Genomic DNA, 22,694 nt, shown 5'->3' on the forward strand with positions numbered 1-22,694 from the left:
AAGGGACTTTAAATATCATCCAGTTTCAATGTCCCTGCCATGGGCAGGGACACCATGGACACCTTTCAGTAGACCAGGTTGCTCAGAGCACATTCCCCTCTACATTTTCTTTCAATTAAGTTAATAAGGCCGAGTGAAAAGTAAAACAAATACATTTTAGGGGCATGAGTCACCCATTAAATATTAAGGTCAAATATGGACTGAACATTAATTTACTTTGCTGGAAACTCTACCCTTGATTCCTATATTCTAGACACTAATCTGTTCATCTTGATAGTGAGTTACTCATAGCTACTACAAGAACCAAATTTATTTATTTATTTATTTATTTATTTAGCAGGCCACAATTCACCTCTTTCCAGAGAGTAAGTACACTATTTATAGCTCTTTATTCTTAAATTGAAATTCCTACAAGAGTTCAAACATAAGGCATAAACTGTCTGCAGAGAAAAACTCACCAGAAGCTGTATTAATATGCATTTTGTGCACATTAGTTTCTACATTAAGAGCATTTATACCATTCAAACAACCTCAGCAGCATCAAGCCTTTGGCTGTCAAAGAAAAAGATCCTGTGTAAGGCAGATAAGCTCCACCAAAGGCCTTATTTGTAAACATGGTGCAGCTGCCAAGTGCCTCAGAATTCTCTTACGTTACCTGATCACGTAGTGGGGAGCAGGCTGCAGAACAGACTTTGTCAGCTTGCAAACAGAATGTGTGTCTCCCAATCTGCAACAGATCTTTCAAGTATCAAAAATACATAAAGATAAGGTGCTATTCAAATCTTGCATCTACTGGTTTACAACTCATAAAGCCAAATCACTGCTCAGGGCAGCAGCTCCATCCTCCCTCTTTCTCCTTCCTTCCTCTGTCTTTAATTTTAGACTGCACATTATTAATCAGGTAAAATTGCCTTCCACAATTTATATTTTATAAGAGATTAAATAAATCTGAACTGTGTCAGCTGTGATACTGGAATAATAAATAAAAATACAGAATATAGACAAACTGAAGGAGAAATGTTTAAAGCAATTGTTCAACACCTTTGCCCTGTAAAAAATAGATGAGATAATAAGGAAAAGAGGACTGACAGTCAGGCATTAGCTGGCAATCAGAAAGGCAACATATTTTTTGTAATATGAACTAATGAGTTTTTATCTCTATGAGAGTGTATATTAGAAGTGATATGTACAAATGATCAGGACACAGGAGCTTTAGAAAAATACATGCTATCAATAAAAAAAAGAGTGATAGACATACCAATAACTTTATCAGGAACAATTTTTACCATAACTTTATTGTATATTTTTCCCTATAGCTTTATCACTGTCTGGTCAGACAACTGTTATTATCCCTTCCCCTGTAATCCAGCTTCTCTCCTTAATCAGAAAAGGAGTAAAAATATGATTTCAGTAAATTGGTTGACTGAAGCAGCCTCATTTTGAGTGACTTTTGTCTTTTAAGTGTGACAACAATTTCACATCTTTGGTGAGTGTGATCAGAGTTTCACACTAATCCTTTGCAAACTGCCCTCAGCAAACTGCCTGAGATGTTCTGCTCCCTTACTCTCAAACATTGCCTCTCTGGGCACATTTTTCTTTCTCCAACAGTGCTCTTACATCATCCTGAAAGCTATGCAAAGTGCTTCTGAGAGGGATAGACACAGTGAAGAATCACAAATTACATGAGGTAACTCCAGAATGATTAAAAACATCAAGTTCTGGTTGAAAATAGCTAAATTACTAAATAAATGCAAGTATTTTTTAGCATAGTTTTGTATGTCTTAAGAGTAAAGTAAACCATATAAATATTGTGTAGCAGGGAAGAATTGTCATCCATATCTGTCGTGGGCTCACCCCAGCTGAGTGGTGACACCCACTCAGCCTTGCACTTTTTCCCTCTTCTACAGATGGGGAGAAGACACAAGAAAGGAAAAAAGACTTGTGGATCATTGTTGTGACATTTTTATAGGAAAAGTAAAAGCTGCACACATAAGCCAGGCAAAATAAGGAATTCATTCATTACTACCCCTTGGCAGAGAGATGTTCTTGGCCAGCAGACCCTCAGCATGAATAACACTTGCACAGACAAACACTATCACAACAACTATCACCCCCTCTCCTTGACTGGAGCCATTCTAGCTGAAGCACACCACTCTGTGGATATCCCTTTTGTCAGCTTGGGTGCACTGGACAGGCTGTGTTATTGCCAGCCTCTTGCCACCCCCACCCTGAGACCTTCTGGATGGGGATGGGTGGCAGGGTGGGGGGAGAATCCAGTAGGTTTCATTTCCCACCCTGGAAATCAAAGTTTTGCCTCTTTCCTTTGCCCCAAAAGTGGGAGTGGCAAGATGATGACAGAGGACACTGCCAGGATGGCAGACCCAAACTGACTATATTCCATTCCATATGGTATTGTCCTCATCAAAAAAGCTCAGGACAAAAAGAAAACGGGAGGATTTAGCAATGGAGTGAAAGGAGGGAAAGAACATAACTGGAGTAACAAAAACAAACCAGTAATACAGTAGCAGACTAAAGCTTGCATTTTTCTGAGACACTCGATTTTGTTACTTATTTGTTTGTGGTCTTGACAGGTCTTTTGCCTGTGAAAAGACCTTTTGATAAGTTTCACCACAGGAATATGAAATGTTATGTTCTGCTATCAGGATGACAAGTGTCTCTTGTTCCTCCTCAACCTTTGAATCAATCTATACCACACAAAATCAGTGGGTCAGCTTTGTGCCCACAAGTAATTCTCATCTTGCTGCTGTTTTGTGGCTGGGAAAATTCATGCCAGCTACCATATCTAATTTGGAAATCTATTTCAAAAGTGGGCCTGTGTCTTCATCCAAGAGGAAGTCGGATTTCCAACAGATTGAACTCATTAATATGTGTTTCTTAAAAGAAAGATATTTCAGTTTACTTCAATGAACTAGTTCTCTGGGTTCCTAAAATTGTTACTGGCTGCTTCTGTATGGGGAACAAGGAGAGTATGAGCCTTTTTGAATGTTTTTTTTAATCTCCCTAACTTTGATTTTAGATAATTAATATATAAATAGGAAATGAATAGATGTCTATAATTATTTTGTTTTTTGCAGGGCCGGCTGGAACAACTGAAATTTTACCATGTAAAACTTGCAATAGCATTGTCTAAACACTTCTGCAATACCCTTTAATGAACTCCTTTCTCTGAAAGTGTTGAATGAATTCCTTGTTCTTTGGCTGCTTTCATGACTTTTGCTCTAACTATTAAACTCACTTCATCTCAATAATTGATTTTTTTTTCACTTCTGCCCTTCTGATTCCCTCACCCATCCCAGCAGACAAGAGGGAAAGAGCAGCAGGGAGGGGCTGAGCTGCCCACTGGGGATGAACCAGGCACACAAACTTCTTGCTAGGTTCTTCAGTGGAAAAATGTCACAAACACAAAGAGAACCAAATCTCTTTCAGAGCAGAAATTTTGGCAATTAAATCTCTCGCAACCTTTAGTTTTTTAATCTCCTGTGGAGTGTCTAATTTCTCCTTTAAGAACGTCAGCTCTTCATTTAAGAAAAGAGTTTGCAAATGCTCTATATTATTGATACAGTTCAACAAATGTTGTTAAAAAACTAGGGAGAAACAATTATTACAGATGTTGGTCCACTTTTGCTTCACAGGATTCCATCTGAGAGAGAGTGGTTGGTGCTGGAATTCAGTGAAATATGATTTCCTTGTTATTAAGCAAGGAAATTTATTTCTTTGCTTGAGAGAAAATTTATTTCTTTGCTACAGATCTAAGATTTTATTCAACTGAAAAGACTTACAAAGTATACTAAAATTTTCTATTTGCTCAAATACTTTCATTTGTTTTCAGAATGTCTGTAATTTCAAAAACAATTTGGAGACTGCCTGTGGTAAAATTACCAGCTAATTCATCAAAATACTTAACCCTGTATGTCACCTTAGTTTCACTGGGATTTCTTCACTAATTATACTGCAGTTTCTTGCAGGGAAGAGATTCTTCCTGGGTGGTGGACATAGGGTTATTGTAGATTTGTCACAATTATTTGGGTTGCATACAACAGCCATTCCTGCACAGAAGAGTAAAGACACAATAGTAATGCTAAATTAACTCTGCTGTGGCTAATATTTTAAAATAGGGAAAAAAACCAGTCAGTGATGCTAAATGTAAAAGAAAAAGTGCTAACACTGTAATGTGACATTCTAGAAAAAGCCCCCACATTGCTAGTGTAGCTTAGTTGTGTGTTTTGTACTGAAAGCATATAGCTGAACATAGCTGGCAATCAGTGAAAATTAGAAATAAAATAAGATAAATGTTCCTCACCAAGTAAATGAGCTAATCTTTGCAATGTATTTGCCTGCAATACTCACTTTGTTCTCAGATTTAAGTAGGAGGACCTCTTAACCTGCTTCTCAGCAGTAGAGAAAATTAATCCACCCAGTCTAAATAAGGCAATTGTTAATGAAAGGTTTCCTGTAGATTTGTTACTTTCCTACAAGTCTTCAGCAGACAGATGGATGCTTACTTATAAATAGCAAAATGTGGAGGATGCTGATGTTGCTTGGGACCACAATTTATTTAGAAGTATATTGACCAGCAAGCTATTTTTTTTTGTATTTAGTGACAGTTGCTACTTTTTGTGTAGGTTTCAAACAAACAGAAACAGCATGGGCTTTGAGCTAGTATTGATTCCTTTTGTATAGAGAGCTTCTTTTGCACCAAACACAAATATATGCATCTGACAGAAAAAAAAAAAAACCCAAGAAAAAAATAAACCAAGAAAAAGAAGAAGACAAAAAAGAGAAAATCCTTGAAAGAGGATTCACAATCCATCAAGTACAGTGAGATTGTCTTTTGAAAACGACTCAGAGACCTGCAGTAATACTTAACTCTGAGAGGCAATGTGAGCAGCCCTAGGACAAAGAAATCAGAAGACCTGGCATTATGCTCTGCCCACAGAACGAAAAGACATCATTTATTTTAACCACAATGGGGCCAAAATTTTTCTCTGGTCTCTTCCTCCACAGCTCCACTATGACTATCCCATGAGACTGTAATTAAAATATTATAATTCTCTAATAACAATTTTTCATGTTGGAGAAAACCCAACAAAACTTAAAAGAGCATTTATTGTTTCCCAGCCTTCAATCATTGTCTAGCTATGTAAATATCTAAAGATGTTTTAACTAGTCACACTATATGAAGCAAGTCCTTCCTGCTGAGTTTTATTAATTTGCAGTGAAACAGGAATAATGATACTTGCCTGCCTTTGTAATGTGTTTTCAGATCTGTAAATGAAATGTTTGATATGAAAACCCTAATGAAAGTTATTTAGGAAATAAATATCATGTACAAATGCATGAAATTCATATTACAAAATGAAATTAAAGCATTTGCTATAATTTATTTGCATGCATATTAAAATTCACTTCATCTATATTTTCATGCATAGAGATTTTTCCACACACAGAATTCACATAATTCACACATGACATATTGATGAGCACAGACAGTAGACAAAGTTAATATGTACTTGTTTAAATGCAATACACTTCCCATTTTTTTTGCTAAAGTTTAAACTTGATGGAAAACAAATATTGCTGATGTTTCACTACTAAAGTGAGTATAGTTGAAATTTTATTTCAAAAATTCTGACATTATATTGTGTTTCTTTTTCAGCAACACAATTAAAATTTGTATGGCAAAATAACATTTTTTACTAATACTTAGTAAATAAGCAATTATAATCTTGATAGCCATAGCAATAATTTGTTCTTGGATAAAAGTAAAATTAACAGAAATTAATCCCCTTACATAGCAAAAGCTTAAAACATTTTAAGTACTTAACTTAGATCCCAAATAAGTTTCTACCCCATTTGTCATCTAATTATTTGAGTAGCATGAATAGGGCAAGTATTTCTGACATGATCAGAAGTTCACAGAAGTGAGCAGTGGAAATACACACAAGACTATGAGATCAAATGATCAAAGCAATACATTAAGGACAGAAGACTCATGTAGATTGTATGACTACCTCTGTTCCTCACCAAAATATATAAAATTGGGGTGAATGTCAAATAAATTCAATAAAATCCTGAGCACAATATTTTCCCAGATAAATGTCAGCTCAGAAAATAAGTCCATTAAGAGATTAAGGGAAAAAGACCCAAAACAAAAAACAGCATGGTACCAAAAAATCCCCATTGAATATAAAAAACCCCTTTACTCACCTCTCTTGGTTTTAACACAGCCTGTGTGGCCTTATCTGTTTTGAAACTTTCCTGTGTGGTGAGAGTGTGAGTTTACAGAACAGTGTTCTCAAAATCCTTAAAAATTCAGTCTTTCAGTAGCTGACTATATATTTCATTTCATTCTCTGACTCAACTCCCACCATTTTATTTTTCATTTTCAGTAGCTTCTGAACTTTGATGTTTCAGTCTCTGCCTTCTGCCTCTTTATTTCATAATTCCTCCTGAGAACTTTCTCTTCAGCATCCTGAACCCCAGGTCTTCAATACCTGGAAAGTTTACTTCACAAGATAGTTCTGCCAGCAGCCAAACTAATCATATTTGCTTTCCTTCACATCTTGTGCACACAGATTCTTTAGAGTCTAAGAATAATTTATTTCACTCTGTATGGCTAGCAGTAACCCAGCAGTCTGCTGCCCATTTTCAACAAACTTTAAAGTTCTGAATGTGCTTGACATCTCTGTACTTTTTAATGAGTGTGTTTAAAGTTGGCCAGCAGGTTCAAAATGCACAAGGTCAAAGAACACAGTAGTGTAAACCCCATTTCCTTTAAAGTGTACCCTTAAAAATACTCCTTCAGCAGGTGGGGACTTTGCATTTGTTATTGATTTGCAATTATGATTGAATCTTCAATGCAGAAATAAGTTCTTAGTTCCTTGTATAACACACATGAAATTTTCACACTGCATAGACCATGACTATATATATATATATATTTATATATATATATATATATAAATGCACACTGACACAGTAGCTTAATACAAACTGGTGATTCCTCCTTCAAGCAAAGCAAACACCCAAAGTTTCATTCTTCCATGAATGCACAGATCAAATCAATCCAGGAAAGTGGACCATTGTGGATAAAATTATGCTATTACAAACTAATATAGGAACTATGTAATTTCTAGCAAATTATGTTCAGCATTGCAAATCCAATGGTGTGATACAGTACTTCAGAGAGAATGTGCATTGCATAGGAAATATCTGGGGCTTGTTTTTCCTGGCAGACTCTTAAGTACTTTCTAACTTCATGCAGAGGAATAAAAGGCCAAAATTAACATGATGAACTCTTTCAGTTTAAAATCTAAATGTCACTTTATGTTTTGGAGCTCACTTTAAGTATATCAATACAAATCATAGCTTCTTAAATCATCTGGCAGTATTTGCCCCAGTCTTCATATATCTATTTAAATATGTAGAGGAAGCATCTAGGCAAGCATTTACCATTTAGAAATTACAAATTTTACAATGGAAAGAAGGTCTTTTTTCTGGGAGGCCTGCAAGAAAATTTGTTGGATTATCTTCTTCTCATATTAATGTTAGATCCTAGTTTGATATTTGTGCAGAATTTGGCTGGGGTAGGATTAATTTTCTTCACAGTGGATGGTATGATGATGTGTTTTGGATTTGTGCTGAACACACAGTTGATAATATAGAGATGTTTTTGTTATTGCTGAGCAATATTTTTATTGCTGAGCCATGGCCTTTTCTGATTTTCATAAAATCACGGTGGGTAGGAAGTTGTTGGTGCATGGGAGGATGGGAGGAGACACAGACAGGACTGGTGACTCCAGTTGACCAAAGGGATATCCCAGAAAATAGGATGTCATTCTCAGTGTATAAAATGGGAAGAAGAAGGACAGGAGAGACATTTGGAATGATGACATTTGTCTTTGCAATAACCATTACATGTGATGAAGTCCTGCTCTCCTGGAGACGGCTGAACACCTGCTCAACCATGGGAAGCAGTGAATTGATTCTTGGTTTTTCTTTGTTTGTGTGAACTTTGCTTTCCCTATTTAACCATCTTTATCTCCCATGGGTTTTCTAACTTTCACCCTTCCAATTCTCTCCCTAACCCTGCTGGTGAGGGAGTGGCTGCACAGCTGCATGGGGCTTGGCAGCTGCCTGGGGTTAAACCACAACAATGTTCTTGGAAACTGCCAAAGTGAAAATGGGAGCTGAATTTACAATCTTAATGCTTCCCCTGCATCCAAAAAGCCACAGCCCTGCATACATTTTCTTGCCATGCCTCAGTAATAGAGTGACTGATGATTTTTCTGGTCAAAATGCATCATTGTGCTGGATTATATCCATGTTGATCTAGTGCCATATATTCTGCTTGGTTCTATATGGTGTAGAAGGACAGGACAAATTCCTAAAAGGAGACTGAGGAAGGACAACACAGAGGGACATAAGGCATTTGTAATTTTATACTCTTTCCATATTCACTCTCTACTTGACAAAACCATCTATTTGCAGAAGGTTGATAAAAATGCAAGTCAATATCAGATGGCAAGTCAAAGCAGGTTCTGTGTGCAGTTTTACTTGAATGGAAGTTTTAAAGATATGTAATTAATTGTTACATAGCTTCCTTCACAGCATGTTGCCTTAAGCATTCACTTTTTCCTAGATCTCATACAGAATTCCTGTATAATCTGGCATCACAGATGATACTGAAAAAATCAGACCCTGGGAGCACTAAGCATTGCCCTACTGGAGTTAGCAGTGAATTTATTCTCAGGCTGTTTCCCTCAATATTTTGGTAAAGTTTGTGCCAATGTGAAATAATTTCTTAATATAATGTGGATATATCTTAGCATGAAAGTAATAGACAGGTTGTACAGAAGAAAACAAGACTCTGGAAACGGATACTAAAATTCAGTAATTGAAGGCTCATCTTTCAGTTGTCATGATCATCTATGACACTGAGATCAAAGCTTTTGTCTTATGCCAATTTTGGTGGTTCTTGTTTTTTTCTTTTCATCTTCAAACAGAGAACAAATAATAGTCATACACTTTGCATGAAATCACATTTGGGGCATTTTTATGTAGTGTTACAAAATCTAAAACGACATGTTTTGTTGATTTTAGTGTTAGATTCAAAACCTAAATTCAAGACACTACACTTACAGGTAACTTCATGCAAGAGAGATGTGTAAGCTCCCTTTGTAGTCAGTGGATATCTGATCAGAAAACTTAAGCAAGTTGAGAGTTACTCAAATGATCTCATGATCATCTAAATGGCTCATTAGTTTTACTTGATTTTAATGGACACCTATATACTGAATTCATATTGAGACCTGCATTTTAGATGGATAAATGTAGATATTTGGTCAGGAACCCAAATGCCACACATTGTTGCCACTCAAAATAAGCTTGGCTTTACTATTATGTTCACTTCCTGAACTGCAGCTTCTGGAATTTCAGTAGGAAGATTCTTGAATTGTACCAAGGTAATGAGAGCAGAAGCTGCTCCTTGTTTTGTATTAAGCCATGCCGTAGGCACAGGACAAAATATCTGCCTATCTGCATTGTCTTCTCACCTGTGGAATTGACTGAGGAGGTAATTCTTGGCAGGATTTGTCAGAGCCCTATGGCTCTGTGTGGTTCAGCAAAGATTATTCACAAAGCTGAATCCCATCTCTCCCAGGAAGAAGATGGTAGAAAAAAATTATGTTACTTACTGAACAGGGATCCATGGCATACCTGGATGGGGTGACTTGTTCCTGACTATTCTGTGACTCCAGGAGAAAAATTAACCTTGATCAGGTTACTCAGATATGCTAGAGATGAAAAGATCTTTTAAGGCTCTCAGGCCCACAAGATGATAACAACAAACATGGCCTAAACAATAACTATGAGAAATCTATGCTACCATAGCTTCCATTCTACTCCAGCTGTGCAACAGCTACAAATTTGGAAATGCTTTCTAATCTGTCTTTGATGGGCATAGAGAAGTTTTCAGCAGGGTTCCTCCACAGGCTCCCCCTCAATAGTCTGACTAATAGTGCTGCATGTCAGAAATTATTCCCCTATGAATTATGCATGAGTTCTGGTGTGCTTTCCTGTACAAACCTTTAGGGTCATAGCACAAGCTTGCCATTTCTGTGGAGTCAGGCAAACTCCGGCACTAAATTGCTTCTAGAGAAGAATTATTTTCAGTCAAACAATTCTGAAAGGGAGAAGATCTATGACTGGGAGTACAAACCAGTTATGACTAGTTATCAGCCTCTGCCTGCTACATACCCAGCTCCAAACCCCCATTAGTTTAGAGTCAGTATTGTGTGTGTCAGCCACTGGTAGACTGAGGCTGCAGGTTGGTTTAGCAGGTAGGATGATCCACAGAGAAGATCATGGTCATTGTCACAGGAACTCCAGGTGCTTCCTCACCATGGCAAGAAGACAGTAAGGCAGACCTGAGGGAAAATGATAAGTTTGGTGTGGTGATCTTTGTGCAGTCAAGTGCTATGGAGAGAATCATGAGGAGACATCCCTCTCAGTATGTTCTGGGGACACACAATGAGTGAAAGGAATTTGGTTCACCAGTATTTCAGAGCAGCCCAGAATAAAATCTGTGGGAGGTAGTGATAAGATTTCTCCTTTTTTTTCCCCCAGAACATTTCCTAAATACTCATTTAGAAAAAGCACACATTGAGGATAAACAATCCCACCCTACAGTACAAGAAGGTAAGATAAGGTAAGTGCAGTTTTACTGCAGTGTTTGCCAGTATTGGCACAGAAAGTTATGGGATTGGGACTTAGGGACAAGCACTGGAGAATATGTCTCATTACAAATTCAGGAAACTCTGAAAATAAAAACTTTCTGATTCAGGCATTTGTTTCTGTGACACAGCAAAAAAAAATTTATCAAAAATTTTTAATCCCTGTCTTCTGCTATCCCACTTTTCCTCCTGTCTGATTCTCACTTTGCTAACTAATTTTGCTTCATTTTTGCTACAAAATATTGCAGGGTAAGGCATATTGCTGCAGAACTGCCAGTGCAACTTTCTTTGTCAATTTCTAACTTGTGCAGCAGCTACTCTCAAGGGAACATGGTTTAATTTATACACCAATTAACAGTGTAAATTAATGCTTTACTGTTCATCTTCTCTCCAAAGATTTTAAGTGCCAGTAGAGATTTCATTCTGAACAAAGATGAAAGACTTCAGAGCAGAGCAGAGCAGATGAGAAAACCTCCAAAATTAAAAAAAAAAAAAAAAAAAAAAAAAAAAAAAAAAAAAAAAAAAGGAAGCGTATAAAATGCCTCGAGTGCAACTTGCTGTAGCTGGATTGGATACTCTCATGAATTGTCCCACTTCCACATAGCTGGCAGACCAGGACAGAACTAGCTTTAAAACAGGTTTTCTTCAATTAAAAGCTTCAGATTTTATAATCTTGAGTTCCAAATTTGGTTGAAAAGCCAAATAGTTTCTATCAGCCTAAAATTCCAGTATGACAAGTTCAAACCCCACTGTGTAACTTTTGTACCTAGGATAGGAAGTCTAAGGATGCATTTATATTAGTGTTTTGTTTCAGATAAGAAGTGATATTCAAGTAAGTTTCCCAGTTATCTCCACTTACTCTGTATGAGTCATACCACAGAGCTCCGAGACAGAGCACAGAAACTGGATTCTTTTTGGAAATTAAATTTTGAAATTAAATCAAAATATATACTCTTAACATGTGCCAAACAATAGTGAGCCTCTAGTCCCCTGGATTGGACTAGTGCTAGTCTGAAGTAAATATTGGAATATGAACTTTGTTATTTTCTTCCTGCCTGCTCCTACTGTGCACATCACTCCTTAATGCTGTCTAATAATCTAAGTCACTAACTTCGTTTTTCCATGCATTAGTGTCAGGTAAATATAAGAGGAAAATTTTTATTAATAGAAAAAGTGAGGAGTGCTGCATAAATCAAAACTTGCAGAGTGGGAAGAGGAAATATATGGGAGGAGGAAGGAAAATGAGTCTCCTTAGAGCTCCAAAAAGAACTGCAGATCTTGGAAGCATTTTGCAGTGACATCCAGCTGTGGCAGCTGCTGGGTGCCGACAGCCCTGAGTGCAAGGTTAAACCTCTCCCATCTGTGCAGCCACCAGGGTGCTTGGAAGGCCCCTGAAGCAATGACTGACTCCTGAGCTAGCACACACTTGCTTCTTACCAACTCCACAACCAAGTGTTTCATCCCACAATCTCACCAGAACCTTGTTTGGTGAAAAGAGAAAGATGAGCTGTCTCAGATTTTGTCAGTATACCAGAAGAATTGCAGATATTGGCTCTTGGTGCATCTTAATGCCTTTGCTGTTATTAATAATGATTACATACTCTTCTAGATTCCTAAACCATGGATAAGGACATTCAAATATTTTTTATAACTCCCCAATATGTGAGGCCTTCCAAATTTCTTAAAATTAAGGATCTGGAAGGTGCAAGAAGGAAACAGAAGGAAGAAAGTAATTACTACAAATGTAACAGGTATTTCTTTCTAGTAATTCAAGAAGAAAGCATAGATAAACTTCATTCTTTCTTCAGTTACAGTGCTTCATCAGATTCCTTTAGAGCACTGCCCAAATCATGCACAAATATGAGAATCTGCTTCTGCTCCATTACCTTATCTAGTAGCTTGCCTTTAGGGTGCATGGAAGAATTTATATCAGCAGCTGGAGGCATCTGATGTCAGACATAAATCACAATATCTGTGTTTATCTTTGCTAATATGGGATTTAGATAGTTGCTCTATCAAATTTGTGATAATAATTTGATAAAGCTTATCTCATCTATTCAAAGTCTTTGAAAGCTATTATGATAAATGCTATGTATGTTTACATATTCTTCCCTGTAACTCAGCAACAAGTTGCTAATGTTGGTTTATCAACAAAGGTATATCAACATACATGTTTCATCTGCACAAGGCTATTTAGCTTTGCTTCACTGATAGTTCTGTGATAAGACACCTCCTGTCACCATCCAGCTTGACAAAGACGTGGTAGAAACTGCATATCTGGCTCACAAACGTTTCTATTTCTAACATGCCAGAATTATATTAAAGATGTACTTATGAAAATATAAAGCAAAAGCAGTGTTTCATTACCAGTAATCTGAAATTGGTTTTTAAAACAAGCTTCCATACATCAACCTGAAACAGACTGAAACATGCACTATTTGACATGCACAAGCAAACCACAAAATAATGTGATGAGATGTACATCACTATGTTACTGGTGTAGATTTCTTGAACTTTCAGGGATTTAAACGAATTTTTACCTATTTTTAAACAAATATTTTACCTATTTCCAGCAGTCATACTCAGTACACTATTTCTCAGAATCTTCAAGACTTTCATGTGCTGCTTAAAGCTAAATTTGAAGTTACATCTGTTATGCAGAAGAGGTATCCAAATTCAGTGTGAGGAAGGAAATCAGATATTTCACATATTTTATGTGACTATATCTCTATCACATATCTTAAGCTTTTTTTGTAATTTTTTTTTGTCTTCGTGGCTTTATTTGGTCTTTTCTTTCCTGGTTTTAAAACCCACAAAGTTCTTTAAACCTTTTGGCTTCTTTATTATATACACAGGCTGATTGAGTCTCCAACGATTTTGTCAGGCAATCTATCACAAAGCATATTCCAAATCTTCTCAGGGAAAGTACTTTTTTTTCTTTTAAATGTCAATCTTTCTAAACATTTCTAGATTCCTACCAAAGAAACCCTAATGCTTAACTAAATCTGTGTTTTCTGTGCCAAGGCAGAACTTCCAATATTCTATTTAGATACATAACTTTGTAGAGTTTTAAAAAACACAGGATCTACTGGACAAAATATTGTCAGTATTACCTGGAACAAAAGTGTCCAAAATAAAAAAAAAAAAAATACTCAAACTTGAATATGCTTTTAAATGCTGAACTAATTGAAGATTCTTTTGTAGGTGACATAAAATTACACAATACTGCAATCATCATTTTCATTATCCTATAATCCTCTGTCTTGAAGCAAAATCTGCCTCAGATAAGGTCATGATGTTCTAAAAATAAAAATTAAATTTATCAGTGAATAAGTGCATATTTCATTGGTCACTATTCCACAGATCTCCACTGTTTCTGTGATAGAAGTTTAAACACTGTTCCTTTAAACAAGAAGTATCTCAAGTAATTTTATTTGACAGTTTGACATTTATGCTATCAGTATTAAGAATCATGTTTAAGCTGAATGCACTCTAATATATCTGCTATGATAAGTCACTTTATGATAACTCACACTTTGAAAAGTGTGTATTTTTCATCACTCATTGTCATGCTTTAGTAAGATTTTTGTACACATGTTCCTAAAGGTTTTTAATAAATTCTTAAAGGATTTTCCCCATAAAGGTAAAAATAATATCAGCTTGAGTATTGTGTTAGATTTAGAAAGCCATACTCAGTCTCTGCTTTCCATGACAATGCCACACTGCTCATATTAAACCAGTTTACACCACAATCTTTCATTCAAAACAAGTTCTGTATTATTTTACTTGAAAGTTGGAGCTTTGCATACCCATTTGTAAAAGTCTCCACAGGTTTCAGATATTAAGACTGTCACTCATTATTATTTCCTGGCCATGGCCCAGTGATAAATCTAGGAGAGGGAAGGGAAGGGAAGGGAAGGGAAGGGAAGGGAAGGGAAGGGAAGGGAAGGGAAGGGAAGGGAAGGGAAGGGAAGGGAAGGGAAGGGAAGGGAAGGAAAGGGGAAGGGAAGGGAAGGGAAGGGAAGGGAAGGGAAGGGAAGGGAAGGGAAGGGAAGGGAAGGGAAGGGAAGGGAAGGGAAGGGAAGGGAAGGGAAGGGAAGGGAAGGGAAGGGAAGGGAAGGGAAGGGAAGGGAAGGGAAGGGAAGGGAATTACTGCACAGAATACTCTGAATTACTCAGAGGTTTCAGGCTTTTACTGCTGGAGTACACCAGAAAAGCAGCTACAGTGTTTTAGCCAATGTAAAGTAGTGACAGTGGGAAATTTGCCAAGATGTATTAAGTTATTCTAAAGACCTGTAAAAACTATTTTGTATCTTCCAAGAAAGGCTTTTATACTTTCATCTTATTTCAATTACCAACAATCTGAAATATGTAATAGCAAAATGGATTGAGCCAGCTCCTTGTAGTACAGGATATGAGATAAGAGAGTGAACTACTGAGTTATGACAACTTGCAAGAGTGTACTTTTCCCCCGTGCCTGAAATTAATTTTTTCTAAATGTGAAGTTTCAAGTGATTCTGAGTGTTGCAACCTAAATCTAAGCTCTCTTTCTACCCATATCTGTGCTGCATATGCAGCTTCTGTGAATATTGGTACTGTAACTAATGAATCATGGCAGCATGAGAGCATGGTTGGAGTTAGAATTGCTCTTCTTGATCACTTTGATTTACTATGAAATTACATTGGAACTGGACTAATACACAGTTTGCCTGGTTACTGTTAATTGTACAAGTGAAAAAGCAGTGAACTTTTGCTGATGCTGAGAAAATAAGTGGGCCAATTTGAATATTTTTAAATGCCTCAAGGATTAAGTTACTGAATTACTCACAAGCTCTTGAGATTCTGCTGCACAAAACCTGTTAAAATCTAGTCTGTAGAAAAATAAACTCCAGATTTCCTGTTCACACTCCAGAAAGTCTTGTATAGGGGCTTATTTATGCTGAACCTCTTTAATTACAAGGTCACGGATTTTTATGGTTGTATACATCAAATAGAATATTCAATCTACATCAAACACTATTCTGCCAAAAAGGACGAATTAAAATGAGCTGGTTTTCTGCCTGAATTAATACTAGAAGGAAAACTACAAAAAATGGTCTCTGAAAATCAGAAAAGGTAGAAACAGTATTAAATCTGTCAGCATATCTGGGAACAGGCACAGAACTAAATGAGGTCAAGCAGGAACACTTTAATAGGTTTCATTGTCTTTTGGATCGAGAGTCCTTGTTTATCCCTCTTATCAGGGAATTTTTGTAGTTTCTGATTGACACCTTGCTTTCAGCTCTCCATACCCTGTACATGAAAAGTCCAAGTAAGGTGATGCCTGAACAGAAGCATCTGCTGCAATGTTTCTTGTCAGATGTGGAAAGATCCTTTTTTGCTGCAAAGAAAACCTATGCTCCAAGAAAGCAGCTAGTCTACCTGACTTAATCTAAATTAATCATTTAGATTTCAAGGCATACCACATTTTCTGAAATTCTGCTTCTGGTAACCCTGAAAGAGTCAAGAAGTTGGGTGATTTGACCAGGTCTAAATTTCTGTAGAACACCAGAACTAGGCCTGGGGTTTTCTTTCCTAAATATATATGTCTATAAGTTTACTGTCTATATCTGACTTTGAAATTTTTAATTTTGTTTTCACAGTTAGTAGATATTTACAAAGAATATTTTTTCTGACTTGGTTTGCCTGTCTAGTTCAAGATGATTGCCTACTTCATCTGATTCATCTGGGGTTTTTTACCTATTCCTAAAAAAACCTTACGTACCCACCTATGATATGTGCTATTACATACAAATTTAAGTGTAATTAATTCTCTACTAAATGTCTTTTCACTTTCCAAAGTGAGAGATTAAATATGGAAGTTACTTTGAAAATATCTACTGCCGAAAAGAAAAGAGTAAAATAGTTCCAGCTGGAAGTGACATACAATAATAATCTAGTCCAGCTGCCTGGGAAAATGTTAAAGCACATTATTAAGTGCAATATCTGAATGCCCCTTAAACACTGTCAGCTTGGGGTATCCCCCACCCCTCTAGGAAGTCTGTTTGCACAGTCAAACAACAGAGTGCTTGTTCACTTCGTTGCAGACATAAATCTACTCACTCTCCTTCTCAAAGGACAGTTAAACTCATGTTTTCTGCCTTTCAGAATAATACTGTCACCTAGATGTAAACATGATATATCTTTATTTTATAAAATATTCCATTTTACTTAATAGGACTCAAAACTTGCTGGATAAAACAAAATGTGAGCTTCTAACCTATGAAATGGACTTTCTTTATTCTGATTTCTGATTTAAAGTCCTTTAGTTTACATACACAAACAAAACACACAAATTTTATGGCAAACCCCCTCAGATTCTGGAATACTTTGTAGAATGTCTGCTGTAAACTTCCTTAGTGTGACTCCTTTGACATTAACACCTGCATTGCAGGGAAGGAGACAAAAGGATTGTGAAATAACTACTTCCACCTACTGGCACATAAAGATTGCTTATAAAGACTAATTGTATTTCTTATCTCTCAGTTTTTTTGGCAAGAGTATTTTAAAATATTTTAAACATTTTCCCACAGTATAAAGATACCTTTGCATCATGCCATTGCTTCTAATTTCAAACAGTGCTCTAGATTGTTAATGTCAGAAATCTTAACATATAGTTCACTATTATGTACATCATGATCATCTCCCTTTGTTTCTTACTGATGTGAACCACCCTCACTTCAGCCTTTCTGCAAGAAATTCACCAGCATTTCTCTGCATTCAATGCCACAGATTATGCTATGATTTTTGAACTAATATTTTATGCCAGATGCTCTTCTCAAAATTGCATACTCAGAAACAGTCAATATTTCACTAGATTTCTTAACTCATGCTGTTTCTTTATTCCAAAATTAGCAATGTCAAAGTAGCTTCTGAGTAGATCTATTTAAAGATGATATTGCAACTGGGGAGACAGAAGAACAACCAGAAGCCTCACTGAAAAGGATAAAAGGAAAAAAATAGCCAAAAAAAAATTAAGCCTCAACCAAAATTATTTCAAATATGCAAATGCAAGGTGGGTACAAAATTACAGCATTACTGTATTTCAGAGTTTTGAGTAATTTGAAGCTACTTCATTCACATGGTTTCCTAATACAGCTCATAAATAGTGTCGAGGTCATTCAAAGTCATGGAATACATATGTTCAACCACAGCTTTCCATGAAATCATGAATCTGATAAGAGTGGATTAAAAGCAGCCAGAGTCATGTATTTCAACACTTCTGATTTTAAATTATATCAGAGCAAGAGAAGATTTCAGCTTAAAATTTTGTGATTAACTCTTGCCAAGAAGGGAAGAACTAAAACCCCAGTAATCTATTTGCTATAACTGAAGAGGTTTTTCAAAAACTCTTTTTTGTCTGAAACTCCTTTGCATTTATTCAAAACCAGTGTGGAAAGAGATGATGACCACTCAGAAATTAAAAATTGTTTAAAAGAAAAACTTTTAAAAAGGAAAACAAAACCCAAAAGCCCACTTAGTGTAAAGAAATGTTAATATATTAGCTCATTCAACTGATTGTCTTTAATATTTTTTATTATGAAAGTAAGTGATTTTGGGAGCATAAATTGACAGTGTTACCGCTCTTCAATATTATAAGGTATTGTGGGGAATGCCAGAAAAACAAGGTAATAAAATAATATAGTTGCAAGTCAAATGTGCTATAAACAAAACCACAATAATGAATCTCAGAAAGAAGGCCTGCTTAAGCGTAATATGTCATAAAAAGAGCTAAGTTTGGTTTCTTCTTGGAACAAGGAAAAAAAGGAAATTCATATTCAATTAAAATAAATGATGAAAAAGCATTTACACCAGAAATAATCACAAAATATGGTGTCAGAAGAGGTGAATAAATCATGTATTCCAAACTTGACAGGCAGTTTGTAACATGAATTCAGGCAAAAATAAACAAAAATAAGTAAGTGAATGTGCAGCAAGAAGGGTGGAGATTGTGCATACTCTATAAGGAAACATCAAAAAGGGCTATATTATCTCGATGAGAAGGATAAATAGGAAGAATTGAAGGAAAAGTTTTATCTCCAAGAGCAAGGAAAGTTTTGTTCTAGAGAACAGGAATAAGCTTTCAACAGCTACAATATGAACACTGTCATCAGGAATGAAAAGCTGTTTCTCCAGCTAAAATTCCTATCTTCCTCTAAAGAATGGCTACCCCAGATTTTTTTATGAGGATACGTAGATTTAATTTTTGTAATTCTGGGAATGCAAAGAAGGAGATGTAGGTTTAATGATTTGCTCTTAGATTACCCTCATATATTTTTTTCACTTTTATGGTGGACCTATTCACTTTCAAAGGCAAAAATGAGTTAGTTAATGTTGGAGTCTTCCAATACGTATATTCATATGTATTTTTCCATATCTGCATTTTCAACATTTTATACATATATACTTAGTATAGGAGTAAATATATGTATACCTCTATTTCTGTGTTTAGAAGCTTCCTAAATTTCATCTATGTTCGTACAGGTCTGATTTCTTAATTTGCCTAATACTTATTCTCCATATACTATTTTTCCCCCTTCCTTTTAGCAGTATTAGTTAGTTGACAGAAGAGTGGAGCTGGAACCTTTAAGAGCTTTTGCTTTTTCTTCAGGTTATGTGGTGTGAAATGACACTTGCTGCTGGCTGTCCCATCTGTGTTCATTAGTTTATACTGCTATATGCTGTGACCATTTCTGAACTCAGAACCTGTAAAACACCTGAATCTGCCTTCATTTAACTTGGCAAACATTTCCACTGAAAGGTATAAAACTGCTGGAAATGAAAACCTAACAGGAAGATTAAGCACCGGTTATAATTTTGATTTCACTTTGACAATAAGCTTTACTTTGACCTGTAAGCCATCAAATGACATCTTTATGGCACACAAAGTCATCTTCTGCTCCTCAGTACAGCTTACAAAAACAGAAAATAAGTACAGAAATAATGCAGCTGTGTTCTATGCTTTTATTCATAGTGCATTTAAAAGTACATAAGGTAAGGAATATACATAAGGAATATGCAGTGGTGACAGTGGCACAGAACCTAGCTTGTTTTAATTTTAAATTCAGAATAGCAGGTTGCAAACATTCACACATGCTTGCATTCTTTACGTACTGGATAGCTTTTGAAGTTTAAAAATTAATTTCCCTATCACTTCAGTCAAATCTTTCTATGGCTCATTACTATAACGTAGCTAGAATTGCAATATTCTCCTGTGGTGTCCCTATAGAAACCATTAACAAAAAAGATGGTATGGAGGATTTGACTTCTCAAAGGAAAATTACAGGATGAGAATACTGTTTAGCAGAATGTCAATAACATTGACATGGGAAGATAACTACAAACATTGATTATGTACAGGAATTGTAATGCAGTGAAGCAGGCAATCTTCAGCATACAGAAGCTGTCTTAGTTTTGTATAGATCATTGTGAAGTCCGTGCAGTGTAATCATAGGAGGATAGGAGGATAGAAGCAGTTAGGAAAAAAAAGCGAAACAATGAAAGGAATAAAACAAAATATGTAAATTCTTCCTCTCTTTTATTAACAGAAACCTTATTCTTGGGCTTTCATAGTATTTCCCCTTGCCAAGTAACCTAGCTCAAGGGAAATGGTGGGCCACCCCAGCTGGTACTGCACAGACCCCCTGGAGCATGGCATACACTTTTGTGTCCCCACTTCAGCAGAGGCATCACCAAATGGAGCAAGCTCAAGCAGAGGCCACCAGGATGATGATGGCTGGAGCATTGCCCTGTGTGAGTAGGGGCTGGGGCAGAGAGACTTGTCCAGCCTGGTTCAGAGATGGTTTTGGAGGCACCTCACAGACACCCTGGTGCCTACAGGGGAGAGGACAAAGAGGAGGTAGTCAGGCCCTTCAGAGAGATGACAGGCAACAGAAATAAGCTGCAATAAGAGAGGTTCTCAATGCAAGGAGAACTATTTGTGCTAATACAACAGGCAGGCAGTGGAACAGACTGCCAGAGAGGTTGGGAGCCTGTCTTTGGATGTTTTCCAGTATCTGACTTGGTGAAGCTGTGATAAACCTGGTCTGATCTAACAGCTGGCCCTGAAGTGACAGAAGAGAGACATAAGGACCTCTATGGGGAACCTGAGAACTCTGCAAAGAGAGCAACCATTAGCTCTGAATCAGTCAGCTCTAAGAAAAACAGAGATGCATCATGTTAACCACACTAACAGAAGATGGCTGGACAGTCTTGATTTATGACAGCTGGTGTCAGAACTGAAAAAGAGTTTGTTTACATTTAAGTACAGCAATAGAACCTTTTGTTTAGTATGGAAACTACTTTAAATTTGGAGCTCTTTGTATGTGAGTGTGCCTGGCACAACAGTTCTCTTGAACAGCAGTCCCACACAAGTGCCATTGGATCTAAAACCAGGAAGAATCACCCCTAAGCTGCAGGTTCTTCAAATATTTCTTCCTAATTGGGTAATTTAAAGCACAGTAAAAAGATCAGACAACTCACAGTACATATAGATTGTGGCTATTTCCCTTGTAAAATCAGTAATTTTAACAGCATCCACCTTTTCCCACATAACATGATAACATTTGAAAGACTGATAAAGATTTCTTAGAAATTCACGTTCACTATGAAATAAGGTTACATGCTAGACTTTTCTGGGCTAAAGGAAGAAAGAGATGAAAAAGAAAGTGGAGAGAGCTAAGAGTCTTCAATATAAAATTCAGATTTCAAATTTAGTTAGGCTAGGAGTACTCAAAAAGAGAAGAATCATTTAAACCAGTGTCTAAAGAATTCAGTTATGGAATGGGAATTTCTCACCTCTTATGATGATTTCTAAGTGTTTTTGGTAACAACTGGCAAATGTAAAGTGAATAAACAGCCCTTTTTGGATAAAAACTGGTAAATACAAGCAATCTCCAGTCCAAAGTCCAGGTGTCACTTACCAAGAATTGCTTCATTTTGAATTTGTTCATCATTGCAAAGCTAGATCTTTTCAGGTTTGATGTTGTACTACATGCACTGTCTTCATCAGAGCCTGGATTTTGCATCCAGAATTTTAAAGCTTTTGGGGTCAGCTGAGTATTACAAGGCCCAAATGAATAAGATGGCCTATTTTCATACATCTAAAAATACTACATTTGGAGTAGTTTACAAAGTCAAGGAGACTTAAAAAATGGGATGTGCCAGACTTGAAAGTTATGTAATCTTAATCAGGTTTTTGTGAATGCATTTTAGGATGCTGCCCTTAATTGAATCTGTCCCAACTGTCAGTCTTAGTTCCCTTGGGTGTTCCTGATCTGATTCTTTGACTTCATTCTTTGTCCAAACAGGCTGTGCTCCATGCATAGGGAAGCTCCTCTTCCTCACTCTCAGCCTTCCTGTGGGCTGCTTATCCGGTTTCAGACTCATTCTCTACATGAATGGGAAGCAAAATATCCCTCTCACTTTCCTTGGGGTGGGGGTGGCTATATCTGGCAGGATTTTTAAAAAGTGTGATCCACCCAGATTTTTAACTTTCTTTCATAAAGGAAAGAATGTGTGGACTGATGTGCATATTAGGCAGCCCCCCATTCTGCTATAGCTTCTGTAGGACTTTGTTTAAGCAATTCCACAAGAGAGTAGTAGCTCCAGAGGTATCAAGTTATTACAAGTTTCATAAAACCATCTGTTCAGAAGAGAGACATTATTAATTCAGGTAAGGTAAAAATGAACAGTATTCATTCAATGCTTACAAAGGGTCAGAAGTTGCAAACCACAATATTTCAATATTTTACATAGAGCAATGTGTTTACCTTGGACTTTTTTTCTTCTTCTTCTTCTTCTTTCCCTCTTGGAAATAAAAAACAGTCTACCATGGAAAATTTAAGCCTAAATTGTTAATTTGATTTGGCAATATGATAAACAGCTTGGAACAGAGGCTTA

The sequence above is a fragment of the Erithacus rubecula genome (assembly GCF_903797595.1).
Source record: "Erithacus rubecula genome assembly, chromosome: 1".
Lineage (NCBI taxonomy): Eukaryota > Metazoa > Chordata > Aves > Passeriformes > Muscicapidae > Erithacus > Erithacus rubecula.